The sequence below is a fragment of the Biomphalaria glabrata genome, chromosome 10 (genome assembly GCF_947242115.1).
Source record: "Biomphalaria glabrata chromosome 10, xgBioGlab47.1, whole genome shotgun sequence".
NCBI classification, from domain to species: domain Eukaryota; kingdom Metazoa; phylum Mollusca; class Gastropoda; family Planorbidae; genus Biomphalaria; species Biomphalaria glabrata.
Window position 1 is genome coordinate 31,737,289 of NC_074720.1, and position 21,683 is coordinate 31,758,971.

Sequence of the window (21,683 nt, forward strand, 5' to 3'; positions counted from 1 at the left end):
TTTGGCCATGCATCATTTCCATCACCAACACGGGCATTAAAGTCTCCATTTATATAGAGGTGCTCGGACTTTGGAATACTTTTAATTACGTCCTCTAGAGCTTGAAAGAATCTGTCTTTGTCCTCTTCTGGTGCAGCAAGGGTTGGTGAGTAAGCACAGATTATATTAACTTTGCCTTGCGGTGATGCAAATTTCATGTGTGCTACTCTTTCATTGCCAATGGGAAACATTGCAATGCAGGGGACGAGACTGTTTCTTATTGCAAAGCCGACGCCATGTATTCTAGGGCTTTGTTCTGGTTTTCCTTGCCAGTAGAATGTATAGTTGCTTTCTGTAAGAGATCCACTGTCTGCCAGTCTGGTTTCTTGCAGGCAGGCCACATCAATGTTTAGTCTGCTGAGTTCTCTGTCGATGATAGCTGTTTGTCGCATGTCGGTGACGAGTTCAGGGTCAGTATTGAAGCCAGGACACATTGTCCGTATGTTCCAGCTTGCTAAACGCATTAATGTTGAGGGTTTTCTTTTCATTTTATTTGCAGGTGCGGGTGAGCAGCTTGCTTTTTGATTTTGTCTTAGCACCAAGCACCCAGTGGTGCGGCAAGCTGTGGCGGGATAGCACTTTATTGTCCGAGGGCTGCTCGGCTTAAGGCAGGCAGTAGCTATCCAGTGAGGCTAAAAAGCCCCTCCTACCGTCAAGAGTGGTCCCTGGCGTGACGCAACTATAGTCACAATATACAAGAACAAAGGGGATCGGAGTGATTGCAACAACTATAGGGGTATCTCTCTCCTCAGTATAGTGGGCAAGATCTTTGCTAGAGTGGCACTATCCAGGCTGCAAGTGATAGCTTCTAGAGTCTACCCAGAGTCTCAGTGTGGATTCAGGAGTGGTAGGTCCACTATAGACATGATATCTTCTCTACGACTACTGCAGGAGAAATTTAGAGAGAGAGACAGACCCCTTTACATTGTTTTTGTCGATCTGACTAAAGCTTTTGACATGGTCAGCAGAAGTGGCCTTTTCAAACTCCTGAGGAAAATAGGTTGCCCTCCCAAACTACTGAAGTTAATTGAATGTTTTCACGAGGAAACTAAATGTACTGTCAAATTCAATGGAGCCCAATCAGCACCTTTTGAGGTTTGCAGTGGTGTCAAGCAGGGATGTGTGCTCGCACCTACTCTGTTTGGCATATTCTTCTCCTGTCTACTGCATTATGCGTACAGCGACATAAACGAAGGTGTGTTTCTCCATACAAGATCCTCTGGAAAACTATTTAATGTATCAAGGCTGCGGGCAAAAACCAAGGTTAGGAAGCTACTCGTCAGGGAACTCCTGTATGCTGATGATGCAGCTATTGTGGCTGATTCTGATATTCAGCTACAGTCCATGGTTGACAAACTATCTGCTGCTTGCCAGAAGTTCGGCTTAAACATCAGTCAAAGCAAGACTAAGATACTTGTCCAAAACACAAACACTGCACCTCAAGTAAGCATTAATGGCCAACCACTAGAAATTGTTGATCACTTTTGTTACCTTGGCTCCATCATATCCAACAACACTCTACTGGATAAAGACATAAACAACAGGATAGCCAAGGCAATGGCCACCATGTCACGGTTGCAGAAAAGAGTCTGGGACAACATATTGCTGACTAGCAGTACTAAAGCCCTAGTCTACCGGACCTGTGTGTTGAGCACCTTGCTGTACGGAAGTGAAACATGGTCAACCTACTCATGGCAGGAAAAAAAGCTGAATGTCTTCCACCTCCGATGCCTAAGGCGGATCTTTAAAATAAGGTGGCAAGATAAGATAACAAATGAGGAAGTGCTACATAGAGCAGGATGCCAGGACATCCGCTCTGTTATCAGCAGCAGACGCCTTGGCTGGCTTGGCCACGTTCGTAGAATGCCAGTAGGTCGACTTCCACAGGACATCCTGTATGGCGATCTAATTGAAGGCAGGAGAGCCGCTGGTCGCCCACTTTTACGTTATACGGATGTATGCAAACGCGACATGAAGCTCTTCAAAATCGACACTGGCAACTGGGAAGAGGTGGCACTGGACAGATCCACATGGAGAGAGAGCATAAAGGAAGGGTCACAGATTGCAGATGTCATACACAACAGAAGCAGAAAGAAGGGTGAAAATGCAACGGCGCCTGGTGATTTTATATGCCCAACCTGTGATCGCAGCTGTGTATCAAGGATTGGCCTCTTTAGTCACGCAAGAAGTTGCAAAGGGAAAAGATCGTCTCACGAGACGTAAAATGCCACAGATAGCTATACTCGCACAAATGATGGTGAGGTGAAAGGGAAAAAAATCATTTTACTGTAGGTTGCAAATGATCCTTGCTACATAACCAAACATAGATATTACTGTCCTAATGGAAGACCTAAATGCAAATACAGGAGGTGATAACTCTGGATAGGAGGAGATCATGGGCACCTAAGCTCTTGAAGAATTAAACAAAAAGGAGAGAGATTCCTATACGTATGTGTTCTCAACAACTTGATTATACAAGGCAGTTTATTTTACCACCAAAGTATCACTTTGGAGATCAGCAGACATTAGGACTGAAAACAAGATCAATCATATTTGCATAAGCAAAATGTTTAGACAACTCTTAAAAAATGTGAGAGTAAGAAAGATGGCCTTCACCTAAGCTTAAACTCAAAGAACTACCGAGACTTAGGCAGACAAATGGATGGATGCCTTTGAAAATAATTATGAAACGGTCAAAGTGAAGAAGAAAGATTACTTGTAATGGTTTGTCACCCACATGCTAGCATCAAGCATGTTTCAGTGGGGAAATGGAACAAATTAAGACCATGTATTGAATTTGATGCTGCTAAATGTTTAGACAATTCTTACAAGATTTTAGAGTAAGAAAGGTGGCCTTCACATAAGCTTAAACTCAAAGAACTACCGAGACTTAGGCAGACAAATGGATGGATGCTTTTGACAGAAAAATGGATGGATGCCTTTGAAAATAATTATGAAACGGTCAAAGTGAAGAAGAAAGATTACTTGTAATGGTTTGTCACCCACATGCTAGCATCAAGCATGTTTCAGTGGGGAAATGGAACAAATTAAGACCATGTATTGAATTTGATGCTGCTAAATGATTAGACAATTCTTACAAGATTTTAGAGTAAGAAAGGTGGCCTTCACCTAAGCTTAAACTCAAAGAACTACCGAGACTTAGGCAGACAAATGGATGGATGCTTTTGACAGAAAAATGGATGGATGCCTTTGAAAATAATTATGAAACGGTCAAAGTGAAGAAGAAAGATTACTTGTAATGGTTTGTCACCCACATGCTAGCATCAAGCATGTTTCAGTGGGGAAATGGAACAAATTAAGACCATGTATTGAATTTGATGCTGCTAAATGTTTAGACAATTCTTACAAGATTTTAGAGTAAGAAAGGTGGCCTTCACCTAAGCTTAAACTCAAAGAACTACCGAGACTTAGGCAGACAAATGGATGGATGCTTTTGACAGAAAAATGGATGAATGCCTTTGAAAATAATTATGAAACGGTCAAAGTGAAGAAGAAAGATTACTTGTAATGGTTTGTCACCCACATGCTAGCATCAAGCATGTTTCAGTGGGGAAATGGAACAAATTAAGACCATGTATTGAATTTGATGCTGCTAAATGTTTAGACAATTCTTACAAGATTTTAGAGTAAGAAAGGTGGCCTTCACCTAAGCTTAAACTCAAAGAACTACCGAGACTTAGGCAGACAAATGGATGGATGCTTTTGACAGAAAAATGGATGGATGCCTTTGAAAATAATTATGAAACGGTCAAAGTGAAGAAGAAAGATTACTTGTAATGGTTTGTCACCCACATGCTAGCATCAAGCATGTTTCAGTGGGGAAATGGAACAAATTAAGACCATGTATTGAATTTGATGCTGCTGTGTGCCCTGGCTGCGAAGGGTCTTTTCTATTAATCCCTAACTTTGACATGAAAGATGAAGACTTCTCTTGAAGGATCATCAAACCTTGTAGCTGTTTCATGATCAGGTCTGAAATATGGGTTGACCTCAGGTAAGCAATCAGCTTTTCCAGTAGATCCATATCGCATGAGTAACAGAAAAACTTACAGACACCTCTATAATTGCTCAGATAGGCATCTCCAAACAAATACTTCACTTCATCTTTTGTCTCACCATTGTCAAAAAAAAAAAGTACATTTGATCTCAGTCACTAAAGTGCAAGATTTTAGCAAATTTGTTGAGGTGGCAATCATGACTTTCCCCCAAGTCTTTCTAGGACTGTCAGAAAGTTAACATTTTTGGCATTTGCACTGGGTATTTTCCTAGATGATAAAAACTTGGTTAACTTTATCTGTGCCCTGCTAGAAAAATCCAGTTTTATTTGTCTATGGGAGTTGAGCCATTATAGCAAGATCTACAGTAGACTTTATAAGATCAAGGATATCATTACTCCAGTAAGATCTAGGTAAATCAGCAAGTGAAAAGCTTTGCAGGTCTTTAAATTTGCTATGATGATTCCCCTTCTCACAAGTTATAGTGTTAAGTGGTGTAGCAGAAATGTTCATATCTGTCAAGCAGCACATGTCACTTTCAGCTAAAAGATAAAGAAAATTATTTTAAAATTTCATTAATAAATTAAAATTTTCTATATTGATATTGAAGGATGAGTTATAGCAGTGATAGAGACTCGTAGTGGGCCTTTTGTATACTGCTGACAAGAAAACATTGATCTGATCTAAAGGAAAGGGTAATTCTGTTCTATTGAAATTCTAGCAATATACTTGACATTTCATTTGTAATATTGGATTCAAAACCAGTTTTAAAAAGTCTTAATACTTTTATACCTAGATTTCTTAACTAGTCTGCGTTTTATGGGTTAGTATTCCTATGTTACTTTATAAACCTACTAGAGCAACAATGTTTAACTTGCACCTCTAGAAGTGGCATTCAGTTCATTTTGAAAAGTTTGACAAAAAGATTATTTTAAAGATGTTGATAAAACAATGAAAAGCATTAAAAAAAAGAAACTTTAAAATGAACCTCAGTTTAAAATGATGGATGATAAAGGACTGTTTAACAAATAAAAGGGCTAAGGCAATACATAAACTAGGGTTTCTGACACATTAACATTTTTTTTTCTAATAAAATAATACAGTTTATCATCAAAGTACCAAGTTCTGAATGAACTTTGTACATAACTTGTATCAGATTGTCCTATATTCAAGGACTTATAGCGTTTACTGGACAATGTGTAGTAGAGCATGACACTATAACAAAATCTTACCTCTTGAATATTGACGAAGTGCCAATGGAATGAACTGTTCATCCTCAAACCATACCACATCAGTGTCCATTTTTCCCTTTTGATAACAAGCTTTAAAAAAAAATAAAAAAATTTTCTACAATAATACATTAAATATTAAATAATTCTTTGTTCTTTTTTTTAAATTAAATTTAATATATTGTTATAAACCTGGTGGTGGCACAGATGGGGGTAGTGGTGTGAGTGTAGTCAGCCGACGCAAATCGCCCCAGGCCAGCGCTAGACGAGCGGTCAACCGTGACGAGTTACAACGGTCAGCTGAGACGAGTGTCAACACTGCGGTTCGGGAAGGATCGACGTCGTGAACGGAGTTCAGGAGCGTCACGAGAGTTGTAGTCATCTGACCACCTAGAAATGCCGAGCCGCGTTCTGTCCGGTTCGAGAAGGCCAGTAGGGACCCTATAAAAAGAGCAGAGGTGTCGCAGTCAAGACGGTTCAGAAAAGGGGTTCACGACAGAAGGTTCACTACAGCACAGTTCAACGGTGTGGTTCTGTACGGAGCATTACGACGGTTCAGTGCGGAGTACTGTCAAGTACAGTTGAGACGACCGGCGTCTTGATCTTGGTCTGCGATCGAGTCCGACACAACGAGCCTAGTGGGTGAAGTCAGTCCTGAACTGTTGAACCCAGTGCAAGCCCGGAACGAGACGGAGAGGCCAGTGCAAGAGTTGATACTACGGAATGGTGTTATCGGAGAGATATTTGTACAGTGTACATGTTGCCAATTGTACAGTAAATGGCTGTTATTTATTCAACTATTAAAGTGTTACGTTAATTTGGAGCCCTGAGTTGTCAAGTTCTTTAAGTTGGCGGTGTAAGGTGCAGTTTACAGAGAGCCTGGATAGTGAGATTCGTAACAATATTATAAGCTAATGATTTTGATTTTTTAGCATCCAAATTGGTAGATTTTTGTCTCTCTTTCCTATAAAAGTCATGCAATCACAGGATAAGCAATAGTTATATACAGAATTTCCGACATGACATGAAAATAATTGTTAATATTAAAAAAAAAAAGGAATGTTTCAATGTCTGTGAAAGATATGAGACATATGATACCCCAGATGTGCAAAAAATAAAAATTTCTCAATAAATACTCCAATGTAAGAGTTATAGTTTTTGATTGGCAATATTGACCAATAAAAATGGCAATCGCAAAACCTTTTTCCACTTTGCCATGTGGACTGGAAATTCTTTTTTTTTGTTTTCCTAAATATATATAAATAAAAACAAGGTTACACACATCTACTGTTTTTGTAGAGCATTTTACAAACTAAATTAAAATGGTTTATTTTCTCTTAATACGTTAAGAAGGTTATCAAATTTTAGTATTAATTTTTAATGTCTAGACTTACACCAAGACTGGTTGAACAAAACCAATGCTGGGTGCCTTAATTGTTATTTTATCCTTTTATTTACTTACCAAGATAATACTAAAAATAGTGATTGGTCATGTTACATTAAGTGATTCTTTGATACATTAAATAATTTGATCTATAGATCTAGTATTAAGAAAAGTAAAACTAAGACTTAGGAGTAAAAAACAACATTAGACTGGAATGATGTCAAAATGGCTGACAATTATTTATATTTTAGATCTGCAGTCATGAATTTTGAATTAGACTACAATTCTAGATTTCGATCTAGATAAAAACCTAATGAGTAAATCCAGATTCTAGATTATCTATATTATATGCAGCTTTGTGTTCATAGATCTATAATTTAATAATAAAAAAATGTTATCTTTTCTTTTGAAACATGATGTTTGACTTTAGATATATATTGGCGATGGCATGCATATTTATTCCGTATATTTAAATCTCAGCACTCATACCCTCAGCATTGGCATTGGCTGCTATATTAAGGACAAGATCAAACATCAGTTATTGATGGTCAAGATTACAAATCATAGTTAAGGTGAGACGTCAGTCTCAAATACCAAGGCAATCACAAACATTGAGCTTTTAGACTTGTGGAGCCACTAGTGGAAATATGAGTTAAGAACATTATACATCATGACCCAACCCATCACTCCAACTCTGAGAACAAATAATAAAATGATTGTACAGCACACAGCCACATTCAAGATCATCAAAACAAAACAATATCAATAAACTTTTTTATTGATGCCGTAAAGTGTGAATTTAGATTTAGATCTAGTCAAAAACACTGAGTGGGTTAGACACACAAGGTCTCACATTATAATATTCCTCAAGGCTACAACAAGTAAAACTATTGTGTCCAAAGGCCTGCTAGTGACGCCAGTTATTATAGCAGTAAAGGAGAAACTGATTTGTGGAGAAATTAACACTGACCTATCTGTCTTAAGTTGATGTAAAAAAAGACATTGATACAAAAAAAAAATAAAAAAAATTGAAGATTATAACATTTTTAACACAATCTCTATGAAGTGTGTTCCCTAGCCTAATGAGGGTGTTCCCTAAGTTACAAAGGCGGAAAAGGATTTTGCTAACAACAGTCCTGGAACTCACTCATCGAACTGACCCTCTTTGACATCAGATTTTATTCTAAATAGGCGTAGTCACAGTGAAACATAACAACATATTGTCAGATTTATTTTTATGTTCGTAAGGCAATAGTAATAGTTTAAAAGTGGCTTAACTTTTAAAGTGACCAGATACCTAGACAGGCCAACATGATCATGATGTTGACAAGCATCTGACATATACTGATTATTGAATTTATTGATATATATATATATATATATATATATATATATATATATTATATATCCCTTGTACTTATATTTATACATATTAAAAAATACTCACTAATAAGTTTAATAAGGATTTAGCTACTTTTTATCAAGATTTAAAAAAAAAAAAAATACCCTCTGCTCTGGGCATGTAGTCTGGGTCATGATTTTAACTAAAAATTTTTCATCACAGAGATATACAAGTAAGACAGCAATCTAAAAAATTAAAAAAAGAAAAAATCTGATCTGATTGATAGTCTGAGTCTCCAAGTGACTAGATCTATATATAAATATAAAATATTAATATATATAATATAGAGTAAAGTGCGAAGTTCGAGCAGTCCCGATTTGACAAAAGGTTCGAACAGTTCACTTTTTATTGCTATATAACTTTTTTATTTGAATGTTTACCAAATTACTACTATATTGCTACTGCGCATGCACCTTTTTTTCTTTACTTCCGACACATACTATTTCCTTTTCCTTGTAAAGGCTAAGTTCATGGTGAGGTCAAACTCAGGAGGTGTGGAATTATTCTTTTTTTACTACCCGGTAGTGAAGGAAATGGGTAATGGGATTAAGGCTATTTTTAAGTTTGATGGTTCATCAGCTCAAAGAGACTATTTGAAGTTGTGGAGGGTGGGAAATGGTGCAATGGATGGTGTTCTTGCGCTGGAGTAAAAAGAAAATGACTTTATAGTAAAAATTAAATATTAAAACATGTTTTTAGGTATATTTTCTTTGATCTGCTCGAACCTTCCAACAACCCGATCGAGCTTACTAACTGGGGAAAAATCCGCTCGAGGAAAAGTACGCTTGGCGATACTTACCCTACACCTCTTTGACTTCGTATTTAATTTTAACTAAGCCTAGTGATACATTAAATCCAATCTATTTTTATAGAAAAAAGGACGAGGAATTCAGAGATACCATCAGTTTTTTCATAGGTCAGACCGTTACAGCGCTATACAAATCCAAACTTGAAAATTGCTGCCAGCGGGCTTAATGCGCTCGAACTTCGCACTTTACTCTATATTAACTATATATCTAGATCTATCATTACATTAAAAAAATTAGATCTAGGACAACTACTACTAGGTTATCATTATTGATCAAGTACTGAAGTAGATCTAATCTCCTAAGATCTATTATTCTATAAGAAAAAAAAAGTCAAATTTCTAAAAATGTTCAATGTCGACAATGATCACAATGTAGACTGTAGAGATCTAATTCTAAGTCAGGTTGTTGTTTTTTCCTATGTTACATTGTTACCCGGATGACTTTACCTCTTCCTACTCCTAGGGCTAGGGTTAAGACTATATTTTTTGGTAGGCTAAGTCTATGCCAATGCTAGGTACTTTGTCTTTGACAAAAAATTAAACATCCGGGAATTTCACATAGCTACATAAACATTACTACAACAACAGTAACAGCGAGTGTCCTAATTCATGTAATTTTGTAATGTCCCGATTAAATAAACTTAAAATTAAAACTACTCTAGAAATAGACCTAGAATCTAGACCTATAAAATTATATAAAATAGATATAGGGCATCCTAGGGTATTATACTACTATTAGATATAGATAATAGATCTAGAAATCTAGATCTAGATCTACTTACTTCTAACTTAGTTTTCAGTTGAATCCTGAACAAGCATGAGGTCCGTGGCTTTTCTGACTTTTTATGTTTTCCAGTTCGCAACTCACAACTGTCTATTCACACCTAACCTATGCTGAGATACAGACGTGGTTTGGCGCGATCTTGTTGATGTCCAAGAGCTGAGCCGAAGGCTCTTCGAGCTCTAAGTTTGAAAAAAAAAACCTGTTTGGACGCCAAACAGTAAAAAAAAAAAAAAAAAACCTGTGAGAACACAGTTCTGTTTGAGAGAGACCCGAGTCAATGCCTATGTAAAACATTGCTGTTTCCAATGCCTTTGGCCCCGACGCATGCTTGGCTGCACATGGTCGAAGGCCGAGGGCACCGGGAGCCTCCGCCATTTTCCTTCGCTGTACCAAGCTAGCTGTGCGGGAACCGCCATTGATGTAACGGCCCCTTTGAGGAACAGCGCATGGATGTGGGACGTGTTCGTGGGGACTTTTTTACAACCCCGCCCGTACAATGGGTGGACTCTCGTCTACCCGTGGGCATCCCCACGGGAGTCTTGTGTTGCTACCCATTTAGCCTAGCCCAGGGGTCGGCAATCTTTTGAGTCGAAAGAGCCAAAAATTACAATTTACAACATTTTAAATTTTTAAAGAGCCACAAAGTTTTTCTTGCAACAATAAATAGTAATCGCACATTTTTTTTAATGAAAAAAAAAGTTTATTATTTATAAGTAGTGTTTTTTCACAACAAATTAGATAATATATATATATATCATGGGCGTAGCCAGGATTTTTTTTCGGGGAGGGTTTTGGGGGGGGGGGGGATTCCCCACTGACTCCCCCCCCCCCCGGCGGAAAAAAAATTACATATATATATATATATATGTGTGTGTGTGTGTGTGTGTGTGTGTACATAATTAATCTTTATTACATTCTGACCCTTTCGGAGGACGTTTATTGTTTATTGTAGACTCCCCGCCCTTGCTAGCAAGGGGGTCTGGGGGAGTTCGCAGCGCTCCCCCCGCGCGGGGCGAAGCCCCACCGCCGAGCACTATTTCTGGTATTGAAAGCCAACAAAATGCATATTCTGAGGTATCTACAGTGCATTATCTTGCTATTAAAAAGGTTTATTTCAAAAACCTAATGTGCTATTCTTACTGACTTAGACCCTCTCGAGCCGTTCGGCGCATTTTCCGGCAAGCTGTTTCCGCAACTCTTATTTTTCGTAATTCATTTTGTGTGAGAACATGTCCCGCAAAACCTCATGCGACGCTCTGTCACAACCTTACTAAGGATTCGACTCACAGTTCGGCATATGATTTCTTTGATTTAGACCCGATCTCTATGACTGACTCCTAAAATCTGTCTTAGTCATCTTTGTTGAGACACATTTAATGATTTTCAATTTCGGCAGAAGACTATTCACACTTTATTAATGGAGCCCAAGCCACTGGTAGAAATTTGTAACCTTTCTTCACTACGCTCATGGAATTACATGCCTGTATTTCGCTTTAGATTTTATATCGAAAAGGAAAGTTTTTTCGTCAAATCATCTGTTGAGGGGTTTTAAACTAAGAAATCTCTGGAGTTTTTTTGTTTTGTTTTTAATTCAAAACCCCATTTAGCTACGATCATAGAATTTGGTGACTGTAGTTTGCTTTAAAATAATATTGAAGAGAGAGGTTTTCAACTCTAAACGCTCTGTAGGGGAATTTTAAACTCAAAACCATCTGGAGGGGTTTTAAACTTTAAAGAAAAAGCCATCTGGAGAAGGGGGATTTAAACTCAAAACCCCTTTAGCTACGCTCATAGATTTTATAGTGTGTAATTTGCTTTTTTTTTATATTGAAGAGGTACTTTTCAGCTTCAAACCCTAAATGGAGGGGAGGGGGGTTTAAACTCAACACCCCTTTGGCACGCTCATAGAATTTTGAGTGTGTAATTTGCTTTTTTTATATTGAAGATGGGGTTTATCGTAAATTTTGGAGGGGGTTTTAAAATCAAAATCTTCCTCAACTGTGCTGTTGGAATTTGGGGATTGTTGTTTTCATTTTTTTTGTTTTGTTTTATAGAAGAGGGAGATTTAACTGCAAAAACCTCTGGTAGGGGGTTTAAAATTCAAAAACCCCTGTAGGGGGTTTTAAACTCAAAGCCCCCTGGTAGAGGGATTTGTATCTCAAAACCCCTTGATAGGTGTTTTTTAAATCTCAAAACCCCCTGGTAGGGGGATTTAAACTCAAAACCCCCTGGTAGAGGGTTTTTAACTCAAAACTGCCTCTGCTGTGCTGTGGTAAGTGATGATTTAGTATTAAAATCTCACCTAAAATAAACAAAATGAAAGCAAAAATCAGTCACTTAATTCCGTCCCCCCCCCCCCCCCGCAGGGGGGGATTTCATTTCGGGGGGGGGGGTTTGAACCCCAAGAACCCCCCCCTGGCTACGCCCATGATATATATATATATACATATATATATATATAGCATTATTACATAATAAATTTTTTATTTCGGTAACAACTAAAACAGTTAAACATTTGCTTAAACACTAACTTGAACTTCAATAACAAACAATTGAGCAATCAAATTCAATGGGAGCGTTGACTTTGCATGGTTTTAGAAAGTTTGGATACATTTGGCTCACAACTTGTTTTTAGTTTCAAACACGACTCTAAATTTTCATTTGTTAGTTGGCTTCTTACTTTGCTTTTAATTATATTCATGAAAAAAAAAAACAAACACGCACGAATATGTCGATCCGAAGATAGTCAGCACTCCAAATGTCAACTTCTTCCCTCACTGTAGCAATCTGGAAGAGTATTCCATGCGCCGAATCAACTCGCGGCATTTCTTTTAAAGCTGTCCATTTTTTGTTGCGTTACGTGAGAGGTTGCAATTCTTGAAGTTCTTCTTTTGGACCTTGGGAAGACATATACCTAATGTGGTGGGTTTGGCACAGAACAAACTAAAGGACAAGGCGACTCGTAGGGCGATTCAAAACTGTTTATTATACATTAAAGACCTGCAGCCATACGTGAACACATGGTGTAGTACCAAGCACAAAAGGGAGTGGAGACGACTTAGGTCCAGTAACATACGGACATTACAGCGACCAGAGATGCCGGTCGAATGGACAGTGCCCACGTTGGTCTGCCTTGTCATGCGCGGACACAAGGTGCCATCTAGGGTGAAGGGTCACGTGGATATCGGAGTGGCCGGTATTTTCTGACAAGATATCCACTCCACTACAGAGCCCCTAGCTTGAAACGACCCGTCCCGGGGCGTTTAGCCTAGTAGGTTTCTGAAAACTGAAACAATTGTTTCTTGTCAGTGTCTTCTGGAACGACAAACATCTTTCCAGTTTGTAACGTGCTGGTTCCATCGGCCATACAGAGTGGTCTGTCTTTCTCTAAACATAATGACTGGGAAGCTGTAGAAAGTGTGATAGGGAGCAGTGAGCGAAATCGTCTTTGTGGCTGGTTAAAATGCTTGTAGTTTCTTCTTTGTCTATCTGGCCTCTGGACTCTGTTATGTCTGTTCTTGTTTGGCTGCCCAGAGTTAAAGTTTCTATTTCTCGATGTTTGAATTGAGTGACTTGCATCTGTATTGTACATTGCATCAGCTTGTTGCTCACTGGTTCGTTGTTCTACTTGGTGGGTTGGCTGTGAAACAATGGGTTCACTATTGCTCACAGATTGAACCTCAGCTGTGAGTTGTGGTGATTGCTGACAGTGACGCCTTACATGTCCAACTTCCCAGCACTGGGTGCAGACTGGTGATCCATCATCAGTGTATGGGAAGAATCCTCTCTTCGTCCTTGACCATACAAGACCCGGCGGTGCTGTTGGTCGAATTCTGTTTTGGTTGCTATGTTTCGTGTGTCTTTGTGTGGGTCTGCGTTGACTATGTGGTTGACTAGAGAGTGGGTTAGTTGAGCTTGGCAGACTGTTATAGCCTGACCCCTTTATCTCTTCAAGTTGCTTCTCTAACTTGGCCAATTTCGCTTAGAGAACCTCAGACCACTGCTCTTGGGCTCGAGCTGCATCTTTGTTCTTGTTCTCCAACTTGAACGCATAGTTTCGTAGCGTTTGAAAGCTTGTCTGGGGATGTTGCGCTATGAACTTAAACAGCTCTCTACGTAGGTCAGGATCACTGATTCCATAGGCAAATTGGTCCCTCAATCTTCCCTCCTGGAAACATTCTATGCCTTCTCTTTGTTCTTGTCTGATAGCCGTTGTGAACTCCTTAAATAGTCGGTGAGAAAATTCAAGAAGTGACTCACGTCTTCTCTGCTGTGACATCAGAAATGTAATCTCTGCCTCTCGCACAGGTATGATTACTTCAAACGCAGAGGTAAGTGCATCGAGCAGCGCTTCTGGATTACTGCTGATATGAGGTGGCTGAAGATCGACCTCTACTCGAGCTGGACCACTTATGTTCGCAATAATGGTTGCTGTCTTCTCTTGAGGCGAGAGGTAGGGCCGAAGTTCCCACAAATCTCTTATTTCTCTGACGAAATCTTCAATTGAAACCTCAACATTTCTGCCATCCCCACTGAACTGTCTCATTTTTCTAGCAGGTTCTATGATGTAATGAGGGCGCTGACAGGCCAGCTTTAATGCCTCAAGTTCAGCTTGTAGTCGAGTCAACATCCCCTTAGTGACACATTCCATTCCCTCCGGCTCTCCTCCACTGCATGTGGGACCCACGTCTCTTCCCTTCACTAAACTAGGTTCCACCATATTTCTCTCCATTTGGTTGCAGGTCTTAAGAAACTCTAACAACAATAGTAACCTAATAACGAAATCTATCTCAACAGAAACAATGTTCAAGCTAAGTAGAATCACAATTAAGAAAATATAAGCAAATTATATTAAAATATACTAAACTAAATCTAACTACCCTGAAACAAAAAGAAGAAAACAAAAAATAGAAAATATTTGAAAGTACAGAAACGAGAAAAAAAAAACTGTTACTTGTTGACATCTACGTCTGGTTGTCACTTTCTTAGTTTCGGTTGTCAGGAAGCAGATTCTGAGACGACTTCTGGTCCCACAGTGTAGTCTCTCTTCCTGACCCCACTCGTGCTACCAAGTTTCTGTGGTGGGTTTGGCACAGAACAAACTAAAGGACAAGGCGACTCGTAGGGCGATTCAAAACTGTTTATTATACATTAAAGACCTGCAGCCATACGTGAACACATGGTGTAGTACCAAGCACAAAAGGGAGTGGAGACGACTTAGGTCCAGTAACATACGGACATTACAGCGACCAGAGATGCCGGTCGAATGGACAGTGCCCACGTTGGTCTGCCTTGTCATGCGCGGACACAAGGTGCCATCTAGGGTGAAGGGTCACGTGGATATCGGAGTGGCCGGTATTTTCTGACAAGATATCCACTCCACTACACTAACAAAATGGGCAACTTGTGCCGTGTCTTTATGTGGCAAGATTAGCAAGTGATAGGACAAAAGAAAGTTGAATATCTTACAACTGTAAATATGTTATTTAAATATTCTACCTTGCTGTGTTTTCGTACATAGTGGCAAATCTTTGATTTTTTATCAAGATTTCTGGTTTGTTTTTGAAATCATGAAACAGTTCTTCAGATGCACGTAGGAAGCAGTCTTTGACATACTCACCATCTGTAAATGGTTTGCCTTTTTGTGCAATTTCGTGTGGTACCGCAAAGCTTGCCAGGATAGCATTACTTGTAGATGGCTTCTAACTTAGAGAAGATAATTGCTTCCAACTCATTTACTTGAAACAACAAACTTTACGTCACAGCCAAAGCACGTGGTGAAGTTGCCAATTCATCTAGTGTCGAAAGCGACTTGAAAGCTACATAGAAACATCCGACGATGGCGTCATTAGCGAGCTTCTGACGGACTGACAACAGATTCAGAACTATTTAAAAAAATGTTTTGATAAAATAAATAATATTTCAGTATGGAACTAAAGAGCCGCAGCTTCACACTCAAAGAGCCGCATGTGGCTCGCGAGCCGCAGGTTGCCGACCCCTGGCCTAGCCACTTCCTCCAATGGCCGTTTCCACGCGGGCGCCACGATGAGGCAGGGCAACATACCCGCGTTGGCGCGATCTAGATCTCTCTCTAGATCTAGATCTAGCCCGTGAAATATTGTATCTGTTACAATGAAATGAAGCTGCCTTCTCTCTTTCATGCTCACTCTTTCTCTCTTTCCTTTTATTTCTCTCACACTGTTTCCACATTTCTCTCTACTTCTGTCTCTTTCTTATACAAATTATATAATTTTCCGAATAAAATTCTTCCTCTATCCCACTTCCCCTTCCCGACAAAAAAAGCTAATGTTTGTCAAAAGGGGGGGGGGGGGCACTGGCAAATCCAGAAGGGGGGTAGGGACAATCCCCTCCCTCCCACTCGAGGGGGGGGGGGACGAAGGTTATTAAAGAAATCACACAATTTGTATACGAATTTATTGGTTGTTAATAATATATAGGCTACTAATTATTTATATCTAAACCTAATTTTAGATTATTTCGCCCCCTCTTGTTTACTGGCCGATTTGGTGAGATGGGGAGGTGGCGATGGCATCAATCCCGCCCCCACCATAAACTTTCAGTGGGTGGGGCCAGTGGCGTCATTAGGATCGGTGTCACCCGTGCGGTTAGCTCGGGGTGTCACCACCCCTCCCCCCAAGAAAAATAATCTTCCCCTCAAAAACAAACATCTTTATTTATTTTGAAAAATAAAACTGTAAGATAATAAATTGTTTTATGCTCGAAAAATGGTTTCAAATTCTATTTTGAAATGTCCGTTGTTTTTCACATTTTATCAAATTTTCTTCGCCTTCTTCGTTCTCATTTTTATGCTGGAGTGTTCAGATGACTAGACCAATATTTGGGTAGAGAAACGGATAATAAGTGAAATTTAAGAGTTTGTATTAGAAAATAAATTCGTCTATATGCATTTTATTCATTCTTTACAACGTACAGAATTACTTAACGAGCTTTGCGTGTAGCAAAGTCATACAGTATATCATGATAATTCTGAATCTACATAGATCACGCTCAATGGCAAGAATTACCAAAGGTTTCAATCTATCTTTGAGAATTGTTGACCTCAATTAATTCTTCTTTAGTTTTCTTTCTTTCACCAGATTACACAATTACGGCCAATGCATAATGCAGTTTTTATTTATCGTGCGTAGGATTGGCGTTTTCCATATTGAATGACACCCCAAAATGACCATATTTGTTTATATATTTCCGTATATTTTAAGGACTTTTTCGTATATTTTGTAATATCAGGAGATTTCCAGCAGCTCCAGGTAAATTGACAGGTAGGCGCTGGAAATCTGTTTTAAGTTATAATATGGTTTAATTTAATAATTTACACACCTAGAATTAGCGCGGGTCCTATGAAAGTGCGGGTCCTATGAAAGTGCGATGCCCAATGCGTTCGCATAGGTTGCAGTGGATCCGTTAGTGGGAAGGGGGGGGGCGTTTAAGACTAAAACTAGGAATGCTTTTTTGATTCTTATGGAAATTGTTGTGATTACATGGACTCTTTTCGTATATAAAGCCAACACAACAGAAACCTTTACATAAATGGAACAGAAGTGGGGCGCAGTGGTTGAGTGGTTAAGCGCTTCGCTTCCGAATCTGAGATCATGGGTTCAAATCTCGATGAAAACTTGGATTTTGAATTTATAAGCAATATTAGAATTTTTTTTTTTCTGTTTATCGCAATGTCGTGCTTTTTTGTGTTCTCTATACGCTATGATCCTATCACTTATCTGGACCATAGGAAAAGGGGTAGGGCGAGAAAGAAAAGGTATCTGGGTCATGGTCGTAGCCAGGGGGGGGGAACCCCCCCCCCGAAATGAAATCCCCCCCCCGGGGGGGGATTGGAATTTAGTGAATGATTTTTTGCTTTGATTTTGTTTATTTTAGGTGAGATTTTAATACTAAACTATCACTTGCCCTAGCCCTAGCCCCCCCCCCTATCAGGGGGGTTTTGAGTTTAAAACCCCTATCAGGGGGGTTTTGAGTTTAAAACCCCTTTAAAAGGGTTTTGAGTTTAAAACCCCCTACCAGGGGGGTTTGAGTTTAAAAACCCCCTACCAGGGGTTTTCGCAGTTTAATTCCCCTCTTCTATAACACAAAACAAAAAAAATGCAAACGACAATCCCCCAAATTTCACGCGCACAGTTAAGGAAGATTTGATTTTTAACCCCCCTCCAAAATTTACGATAAACCCCCTCTTCAATATAAAAAAGAAAATTACACACTCAATACCCTGTATAAAAAAACGCAAATTACGCACTCAAAATTTTATGAGCGTAGCTAAATGGGTTTTGACTCAGTTTTGAATTTAAACCCCCCTTCATGGGGGTTTTGAAGCTAAAAATACCTCTTCAATATGAAAAAAATGTAAATTATACACTCAAAATGTTATGAGCTTAGCTAAATAGGTTTTGACTTAGTTTTGAGTTTAAACCCCCCTTCAGCTGGGTTTGAAAGTAAAAAATACCTCTTTAATATTAAAAACAAAGCAAATTATACATTCAACATGTTATGAGTGTATTCAAAGGGGTTTTGAGTTTAAACCCTCCGCAATCGGGGTTTGAAGCTAAAAAATACATCTTCAATGTAAGAAAATAGCTAATTACGCACTCAAAATGCTATGAGCGTTGCCAAAAGAGTTTTGAGTTTAAACCTCCCTTCAGAGTGGTTTGATGCTAAAAAATACCTCTTCAATATAAAAAAAAAGTAAATTACACACTAAAATTATTTGAGCGTAGCCAAGACAATTGTGGGTTTTGATTTTAAATCCCTCTCCTACAGATGGCTTTTTTAAAAGTTTAAAATCCCCCTGCAGAGCGTTTTGAGGTGGAAAACCTCTATCTTCAATATTTTTCTAAAGCAAACTACAGTTACCAAATTCTATGACCGAAGCTTAATGGGGTTTTGAATTTAAAAAAAACAACATAACTCCAGAGATTTTTTAGTTTAAAACCCCAAACATATGATTTTGACGATAAAACTTCACTTTTCGATATAAAATTTAAAGCAAAATACAGCCACTTAATTCCAAGAGCGTATTCAAGAGAGGTTACACATTTCTACCAGTGGCGGGGCTCAATTAATAAAGTGCAGTGAATAAAACACTAAAAGTGGCTCAACAAAAATGGCTAAGACAGATTTTAGGAGTCAGTTATAGAGATTGGGACTAAATCAAGGAAATCCTTTGCCGAACTGGGAGTCAACTCTTTAGTAAGATTGTGACAGAGCGTCGCATGAGGTTTGCGGGACATGTTCTCCGACAAAATGAATTAGGCATAAGAAGAGTTGTGATGACATCCTAGTACAATTTAGCGCCACACATTCATGGATGTCCTCAGAGCAGGTGGGAAGAGGCCTCAGACATTACCAGTGACAGATTTTTGTGGAAACAGCTTAACGGCAAATGCGTCGAACGGCGCGGGAGGGTCTAAGTCAGTAAGAATAGCACATTAGGTTTTTGAAATAAAACTTTTTAATAGCAGGGAAATGTACCTAGATACCTCAGAATATGCATTTTGTTGGCTCTAAATATCAGAAATAGTGCTTGGCGACGGGGCTCCGCCCCGCGCTGGGGGAGCTTTTAGCGCTCCCCCAGACCCCATTGCTAGGAAATGGCGGGGAGTTTACAATTTTCCACTAACTCCAGGAAGAACATATTCTAGGGCACAATAAGCGTCTTCCGAAAGAATGTAATAAAGATTATATACACACACACATACATACTTATAAATATATTTTTTTCGCGCGGGGTGGGGGGCGGTTTGGGAAGGGGTAGAAAAAAAATCCCCCCCTAACCCCCCACCCCCTCCGAAAAAAAATCCTGGCTACGATGGGTGATCACTTTTTAAATGTATTTTTTTTAAAATAGGGAACGACCTTCTTGTTTTCTGATAAGATATTTTTGATGAGAAAAAAAGTTTTCCATCTGTTAGTTATTAAGTCTTAATACAGAAGCAGACAAAGCTTTGGTAATGTCTAATTTCTCAAATAAAAATACTACATGCAAATGAAATGTTTACTTTACGCCTTTTATAACTTTATCAAAAGCATTTACTTACGCTTAGGAACAGCTAGCAGAGAAATGTAAGAAGTAAAAAAGGTTCGCAGAGTTACGAAAATTGAGAACCGCTGCATTAGAAGATATAATCTCATATATCAATTATCAATAATGTCTTGTTTATTCATATATCATCGTAAAACTAATGTTATCGACTCAAATGATTCACCAAGTAATTAAATATTTTGATTTAAATCTCCAATTTACACCCAGAACTTAGACATGTCATCAATAGGCCTATATGTACACCAGTGTTTCCCAAACTTTTGAATTACGTGTACCCCTTTTTATAATTTTTGTAACGCCGACCCCCGCAAAATGTACTTGCACGAGAAGAATAAAATTGTTTTTCCTCATATGATAGATCATAAAATTCGGTTCCCTGGTTGTTAGTTTTAATCTGAGATGCTGTTTCACGTCTAAAAGTCTGTTCCAGACTTAATGTCTACAAATGCTGAAAAAGCAGCTTCACAGACAGATGAGGTTGGAAAAGGCAAAATGTATTTCAAAACTTTTTCTGTTACAACCGAATACACATGCTACGTTTGAGACCGGTACAGTGCTAAAGTACACGTCTTATGTTTATTGATCAGAAAAAAAGTGCTCTTCTTTTGCTTGCGACAAACCTTCTGGTATGAATGTTGTGTTAATTTTAAATGTTATCCATTTAAAAATATCTGTTTAAATCACAAAGATAGTTTTTAAAGCTCATATGTAAACATTCAAAATACAGCATCAATTTTAGAAGTCGAACTTCATTGTTACAAGTTCATGAAGAAAGGGAGACTAGTCACTTCTACATTATTAACTCCCCTTTGCCATAAATTTAGTTTGGCGATGGCACCGTGAAACAATGAATTCTTCTTCCCCATGTAGCGATAAGCTGAGGCAATTTAAAACAGAGAATACATCCGCAAAGTATGCTACTTTACAAAGACATTTCCAGTCATGCAAACAATTTCTCAACTCAAATCTACCAATAAGAAAACATTGAAGTTCATGTCAAAGGTGACATGATCACTACAGTACACACATACAACTCATTGGCCAACGCAACTCAGAAGTTACGTTTGACTACTTTCTGTTTCTTCAAATAGGCTACTAGCGCAAAACAGTCGTGCAATCAAAGAATGACATTTAATGGGTATCTATTTTCACACTTTCATCCAAAACTTTCTATAGATCTGTGGACATCGTACATTTTGCCCAAGACTCTCTGTGTATGCAACAATGTGTGGATTTGACATTTAGGCAACATTTTGAATTCCTACCATATTTTTGCTCTATCTCTGTTGTTGTTTTTTTCAACACATCTATTCCTATCAACATTGTTCTCTTGCATACTATTTTCATAACATTAAAGATATATTCATCTATTGTGTGAACAACTGGTAAAATAAAAATTTCTTAATTATTTGTTCGTATCTGATAAATGCCATAGATTAGCGACATTCAACACATGATTATGTAGGGCCTACTTTTTTTTTTAAAGATGAAAAAAAAAAAAAACCGGTAATTTGTACATATATAAAATAAAATAGTCTTGTTTGTAACAAATAAATAATAATTATTATAGGCTTGGAGATTAAGCGTTTATGGAAGTTATAAAAAAAACAAAAATATATCCATTATTATATCAATGGAGGGGATACTATAAAATGACCTCGAAGATACATCCATGGCCCTTAAGTTTACAGAGAACATTCTCGTTGCCTGTTAGAGGACGGTACTGCTGCAGACCTGCCACATCACCAGAAATTCCTTAGTGGGAACAGGTGAAGGGACTACAATGAATTTTTTTTATCTTTAACAAAACTGAACCCTGGCAGAGCCAGAGAATGAATACTCTTTTGTTTCTAATATAATAATAATAAGAAGAAGAAGAAGAAAGAGAAGAAGAAGAAGAAATAATAAGAACCGTGCTATCTAATATACGT

The 21,683-nt window shown here is 38.4% G+C and overlaps 1 long non-coding RNA gene across 1 annotated transcript; it reads right to left on the reverse strand.

Moving 5' to 3' along the window:
- Positions 1 to 2,292: 2,292 nt before the first annotated feature.
- LOC129928853 (uncharacterized) lies at positions 2,293 to 9,768 on the reverse strand. Its single transcript, XR_008780373.1, has 3 exons — positions 9,661 to 9,768; positions 5,288 to 5,377; positions 2,293 to 4,597 (listed from the first exon to the last, which is right to left on the reverse strand). It is a non-coding gene; the product is annotated as an uncharacterized LOC129928853 (long non-coding RNA).
- Positions 9,769 to 21,683: the final 11,915 nt, after the last annotated feature.